General features: G+C 37.7%; 1 long non-coding RNA gene across 1 annotated transcript; it reads right to left on the bottom strand.

The window, feature by feature from the left end:
* Positions 1-1189: 1189 nt before the first annotated feature.
* LOC149049433 (uncharacterized) lies at positions 1190-4958 on the bottom strand. Its single transcript, XR_016183250.1, has 2 exons — positions 4549-4958; positions 1190-2170 (listed from the first exon to the last, which is right to left on the bottom strand). It is a non-coding gene; the product is annotated as an uncharacterized LOC149049433 (long non-coding RNA).
* Between the last annotated feature and the right edge of the window lie 2205 nt (positions 4959-7163).

Below are 7163 nucleotides of genomic sequence, written 5' to 3'. Positions count from 1 at the left end.
TGTTTTAAATATAGAGAGACACTTTAACGTTTATAGATTTTTTAAAGGGACAGAATGATACAACGACTAAGGCAAGGGTTGTATAGTTCAGTGTAATCGAATGTAAATAGAGCATCGTTGTTGTCTTAATCTAACTCAAGAAAAACTGCGATGCCTGTTTTTAACAGAAAAGAATATTATCATCTGTTTTAAGATTTCGTCCATGTTGATAGTATGAGGCTTTCGTTAAATAAGATTCTCCCTGTTTAACGTTTTGTTCCAACAAGAGTCACATCCTTGACTATGAAGCTAAGAGTTAGGGTTAGGGTCTGTTCTAAAACTGCATCATTTTTAATCTCTGTACTGTATGTTGTTTTCTTATTCCCTATCTGTTCTTTTACATCATTTGTAGTATTAACTTTACGAACGTTAACGGCGAAAATTTATCAAAGCGCATGTCAGAAGTTACGACGCTGGTCATTGAAACGTGGCTCCATAATTTGTGGGTCTTGGGGTGGGGTGACACTGGATGCATCATCTGCGACAAAACAACAGAAGACGATGAACGCATGTTTTCAACATTTTTTTTGCTAAAGATCCATCAGCTTCTTTATCAGCTGATGATGGTTCACCGCTTTTAGTCCCAATTAGATCTCGTCTTCAACATATTTTTAGCCAATAGATATTAGAGAAAACAGAGGTAATACAAATTAAAGAGAGAGGCTTCACCGAAACATAATTAAAAGACCTTATGAAAAGGATGATTTAAAAGGCTTTCAAGCAAACTTGGAAACATTTTTTTTTCGGTTTCTGTTGCGCAATTTACAGCAGTAATGCCTAAATTTATTGGAATTACGAGGACTTATCCGAAAGTGGTGTAAAACTCAAAAGGCACTTCAGTATTTTAATCGACCTCCCCCCCACCCCCCCATATTGACAGACAATTTTATATTGTACCTCCTTTGTACTATGTTAGCGACGACTGATACCCCTCTGTTTCCCCTGAAAACCATGCGATCCCCCAAATAGCCTCCGAACCCCCTCCCAGGCGTTAGTGTCAAATAATGCTGGTCACCCAGCTCTCCGAGTCACCTGCTGACGACGGCCTTGTTGCCAAGGTTATGATGTAACCTGCTGAACAATACATGATGTTCTGCATGAACTGAGATACGACAAAACAATACGTAACAAAGTAAAATAACTAGATGTCTGAGTCGCTCAAGGGTATTTTTATTTCTATGTAAATTACGTAAATTATTTAATTACGTCACTGAAATGACCTATTGGCGAAGTGATCAAACTGAAAGAATCTGACAAATAGTTGACAATCAGAAAAGTCTCGTCTTCTTACAAACGGTCTTTTGGCTGATGGGACTTTTAAAATTCCTGACGGCATGGAATATTAGTTCTGACGTTAAACAAGATCATGGATTTAATTTTGCTTCTTTCTCCAAAGGGTGTTTACTCAAGGAACATCAACGGAAGCCATATGATTCGCTAATAATCGTCGCTTTTTTTTTCTTCGTTTCTTGAAATAACAGCAACTATTTGATACTAAAACTACAGTAGAATACCTTGCCGCGTTTTCGGGAAAGGGGGGGGGGAAATAAAGCTTTTTCTTCTAAGCTTCAATGAGTAGCTGTTTCGGGATCGCACGATGATAAGTAAAACGTCCATTTAATAGGCTTAATCAGTGGCGGAAGAACAACTGCTGTAAATGGCAATTTTTGCTAAAGCAGTCTTCCTGAGAAAACTCCATATAAAAAATCGCGTAAAAGTTTACTAGAGCTCATTACAACTGGAAAAAGGATTATGACATACAATTTCAAATGTAACGAATCGCTACTGTAAACCATCTGATGGTTAATCACATCTTATAATCTACTAAAAAAAAAATAAGCAAAAAACGCATGCCAAAAACAGTATGGTGCTGACCACTGACAGTTTGGTTCCATTGCACAAGGAGCCATGGCAGCAGTAGATATCACATTTGGTGACTTTTGTTGACCCATCATCCGTATAACACACAGTATTTGTTACAGGATTGCACTCCTTGGCGTTCGTACAGCCTCTACTGTAACCCGTTATATGAATTCCAGTACCTTCTCTTTTTACATAAGCTTTTCCACAACGGTCGTAACCGGACGGACAGTTCATCGCTGAATGTACCCTGTCACAGTTTTCCCAACTACTGGAAGAAAAGCACGACCAGCACTGGTTTTCACTATGAAAAATGATTTAAATATACTAAAGTGTATCATGTCTGGGACAATACTGAGTAACAAAACAAAGAAGTCAAATAAAGAGATGTCAACCAGTTTATCAACAAAATTTTTAGGTCACTGAACTGGTCATTTAATCACCAACGTTCGTGACAAGTGCGTGATGGTAGATGAAGGCGGTAATATTTAGTGTTACTTAAAATCTCCTAAGTTTTGCATGATGATATGACAGTTCATTAATAACTTAAAATCCGTTATTCATATGGATAGGACGAAAACCTTTCGGCCGGGTGATATTTTTTACATGTGTTGACAGCCGATGTCTGTTTTGATGAATCAGCAAAACGGTGATGCTAATATACATTGCAGAAGGTAGCAAGTTGACATGGCGGTCAATAAGAGAAGCCTTCCCGTGTCTCAGTTTTGCAATTGAAGTGTGAGGAGGGATTAGAAACACATTTTCCTCTCAATTTTAAATTTCCTCTTTCTTTTGGTAGTATCAAAATACAACTTGAGCATGTTTTTTTAGAGACTTTCGTCTTATCGATTTTTCGTTATGTTAGTGAGAGCAGTTGGTTCTGATTCAGTGTAGTTGAGTAAACATAAACGCTAAACTTTATGGATGCAGTTTTGATAGTTTACGTATTCTTTTATAGGAGTATTGCTGTAAGAGTGTCGTATTTAATTGGATAATGTTTTAGAAAACTGTCAAGTTAATGAGGTATTCTTCTTTTCTTTGGAGGCAAGTCGTGAGAGATTACGCGCTCATTTGTTACTAGTAACGCAAATTACGACGATTGCCGTTGTTTTATAGACTTCCATGTATATTTCGGTATGTTAGTAATAGCATGCAGCTCTGCTCGTGGTTTGAGATAATTATCAGTATGTATTTTGTTCTGTTGTTATTAACATAATCACGAATATGCCAGTGATGCAGTTTTAAAAGCTGATACCGTTTTTTGTGTTAGACATCTAATGTCTCAACTTTGGACAATTGGGGTGCAAAGACAGCAACGCCAAGATTCTCATTCATCTCTGTTTTGAGTGTTAGAAGTATTTTCTCTCTAACACTCGGTTGAATTTCCTTTATTTCCTGGATGAGCTCCTATTACAACTCTTACTCTCGGGGACTAGCCAGTCTTGATCTTATTCACCGCAGTTCAACTTATTCCTTTCGCCATAAGTCCACACTGTTCTACTTTGCTATATTCTCTGATTGAAAGATGCCGTGCACCAGCTTATAAAGGTGACACCAAAGATGATACTTCTAAGCTGTCAATCTTCTTACATCGCGATCGCTCCGTTTCAGCCAGCGAATCACAATAGAGTACGTACGACAGATCCTGCATACTAAGTATGCACCTTCGAATTGTTTACGCAATCATAAAATCATCTTCTACCTTAAATTTCTTAATTTTACGATTAAGATCGGCCAGAACGAAGACAAGATTGATAATATGAAAATTATAATTAACCTATTGGCAGAATTGAAATTACGCTTGAAAAGATAGTTTACGAGAAAATAGACTTAGAAGATTGTTATATAACAACAGAGTAAACAGAAAATTCGGAGAAGAAGGGGCGTACCCATGGTACCGCCCCTAAGAAAACTACGTGTTATTCGCATAAGTTATATAATTACAAATTCAGTGCGGAGATGAAAAAGCATAAGCTATTTACAATCAGAGTCACCTTTTTAAGAAGAGGTGTTGAAGGTGTTAACCTAAAACTTAAGAAATATTCTGGAATCGTGAATTTGACTTAGAATTTGACCAAAAAAACCAGCCTGAAAGTAATCAATAGTATAAGAAGCAGGAGTTTCCGGGAATTCCTGTGTGAGGTTAACTTTTACCAGAGAGATCACAACTAGAAAATTGACATCATAAAAACATAGCTTATCACAAAATAGTACAACAAGATCTAATCACCGTAGAAACGGAGCAACTGTTTCCGTACCAAATTCAGAACCGCAATAAGAAAAAGGTGAAAGAAATTGTACTCAGATGAGACCGCCAAAGGGAATAAGAAATAATCAACCTGTCTTATTATAATTTTTGTATCAAATGGCTTAAAGTAATATAATATTTCCATTCTTTTTCCCAACACCAATATAAGGAAACCCTTACAATATTTCAGATTAAATATAGTTCTATTTTTATCACTTAGCATGAGATAGTTACCGAACCACGATTTTATCACTAACTAACGATACACGTACGTGACGCCAACCAGAGCACAGCTGCATATTTGTTGCTTTCTCATTATAAAACTAACTAAAAAGAAATACTAACTTCGACTTTGAACAACAACAAAAGAACTCAATAGTGATTTATGTTATAAGACTTACCATTGGTAAGGAGAACGGTCAGAATGATGAAAAATAGTGTTTTCATCTTGATGAATTCAGGCGAGTTTCTTCTTTGCTGATGTTTTGTCGTTGTGTGATTGTTATTCTACGGACTTGTGATCAGCCAGTGGAACTCATAAGTAAAATTACATTCTCCCCCGGAGTTGACGTTCTTGATGGGTCGATATTGATTGACTTCAAAGATGTAATTAGTGTCAAATCAGAAAGGTTTTTCTAAAACGTCAGATCCATATTAGTATACGAGATGTGCTGTGTAGTGTGTTGTAATTCAGAACCGACTATGAGAGTAATATACAGTCGACTATAGCCTTGCAGACACCTTGTTATTACGGACACCCCGCCATTGGGGACAAGAGCCAGCCTCCCACCGAAACGCATAAAGAAATGACTGAAATAAACTCCCGTTATTACGGACTATCGTTATACGGAAATGCAGACACTTTCATGCTCCTCCCCCCAGCGCGCGACATTTCTCTTGTTTTTTTTCTTTCGCTATAGGGACATTTAAGTACTTCGTCCAAAATCCCGACTCACATAATATAAAGCGACATTACGATAAAGGAAAGTAAAGAAACCATTCTTCAATTCCTTGCGGCTGGATCTTTTTCTGGTTCATGAGGCCATGTTAGAAACTTTATGTTTGCGTAGTTACATATTATTTAAAATCTGTTTAGAGACAAAACAATCTATTTCTCCCTCGTACCCCGCTATTACGGACACTATAAATCTTCCCCCGAAATAGTTCGAGTCGACTGAGTGTATTATATACTCTGACCAAACTGCACCCCTTTGAATCCAAATGATATGGTCGATAGCAACTAAAGGTAACGCCGTACTGATGTTTGATGAAAGTTTCCTAGGACTGAACCTACGAGGATTTAATAATCTAAATTCCTTAAGCACAATACAAGTTAATGTGAGGTCGACTTAATAAATGTTTTTTGATCGATATTACTTCGCTGGGCTAACATCAGACACCAGAATATGAAAACAGAACCAGCTGATAATTCCGTACTCCATCGCGATATTCTATTAGGGTCCTTCCAAGGATCCCAACAATGCGCCTCATAGACTTTCTGAAATTGTAAAATTTAATTTTTTAGGTATCAACGCCTTCATCCTGATGACGATACTTCGCTTTTCATTTCGTGTCGACCCGACCAGACTTGTTTCTTTATCGCTAAAGAGCATTGTATCAGCCATATCACGTGGAGGATATTGGAAAGAAAAAAACTGGTGTTGGATTTATGAGAGTAAAACAGAAGAGGTTTTTAAAATCTCTGGATTCTGTCCTTCAGTGGCATTTTGTACAAAAATAACGAAGAATTTCGCCCGGAATGTTTATGTTTGAAGTTCAAAATCCTATGATCCCTCGATTCACGTAACATTTGACATGAACTTTTTATGGCACTAAAAAGCCCATATTGAAACGTCATAAGTTGTTTATGTTCTTCCCTTGCAATTCTTTAAAAGAAAAAGTTGTAACTTTAACTAGGTTGCAAATGATTTCACAGCAGGGCTACATCAAGCAGTTTCATTGCCAAAGCTAGTCACAAACAAGGTCAGCTCACAATAGCCGCTCATGTTTAATGAGAAAGAATCGGCTACTACACAGATCTTGATCATTATGCGAAATCGGTAGACTGGTAATGTTTGTAATTCCAAACTACGTAATGTTCACAACTGGGACACTTACGAAAAAGAGCTACAGCAGCGCATGCCAACAGTAAGATGACGCTGACCATTGCTACTCGGGTTCCATTGCACAAATCGTCGCCACCACGAGCAGCTGACTTCGCAGTCGGTGATTATCAAAGAAGGGTCTTTACTGTTGCAGTACTTAACTTTACTGTTAATTTACACTTCAGAGTTAATTCTCGGTTTCACCTGTTGCAGAAGGTAGATGATTCAGCACTGCACTGAGACCAGTTAGTGCAATCTTTTCCGTAAACGGACATTGAAACTTGACCACTCTTTCCCTCTACAAACCCTATGCTATATGTGTGGGTGCTGCGTCCCTGATGTCACCTTTGTCTATATTTTCTCACAGTTATCCCATCCTTTGGCGGCAAACTGGTAGCACTTGACGCCATAAGCTATCAAAACAAGACAAAACATAGTACGAAATATCTGGTGTAAATTGTTCAGTTATATTCAACACCATGAGACTCGGCTCAAGAATTATTGACACGTACATCCTATCTTTAATGGTTTGATTTGTTATGCAGCAATAATTTGGCCTTCTTAAAATGGTGCTAAACGAAAACTTGATAAAAAAAATTGATAGCAAAAATTACTCAAGATGTTAGAAACCTCCGGCATTCACTGGCAGTTTTGCTCTTAGCGAACTGAGGTGGCCAAATGAAATCGTGGACTGAAATTTCAAGATGTCGCATCTTCAACCATTAGATCACTTGCTTTTGAAAACCTCAGCTATAAACTGCACCGAGCGACAAATACATCGATAGATTTGAGGACGATGTGCATGCTAAGTTCAGGAAACTGCAGAATCATAAACTTACCGAAAGAAATGTAGAGTGGGAGACTGAGGAAAATCAAGGTAAAATTTCTGCACAGCCCCATACTATTGCAAA

The sequence above is a fragment of the Pocillopora damicornis genome, chromosome 2 (genome assembly GCF_964200805.1).
Source record: "Pocillopora damicornis chromosome 2, jaPocDami1.2, whole genome shotgun sequence".
Lineage (NCBI taxonomy): Eukaryota > Metazoa > Cnidaria > Anthozoa > Scleractinia > Pocilloporidae > Pocillopora > Pocillopora damicornis.
The sequence above is the reverse complement of the archived record's forward strand: the minus strand, read 5'-3'. Positions and strand labels throughout refer to the sequence as shown.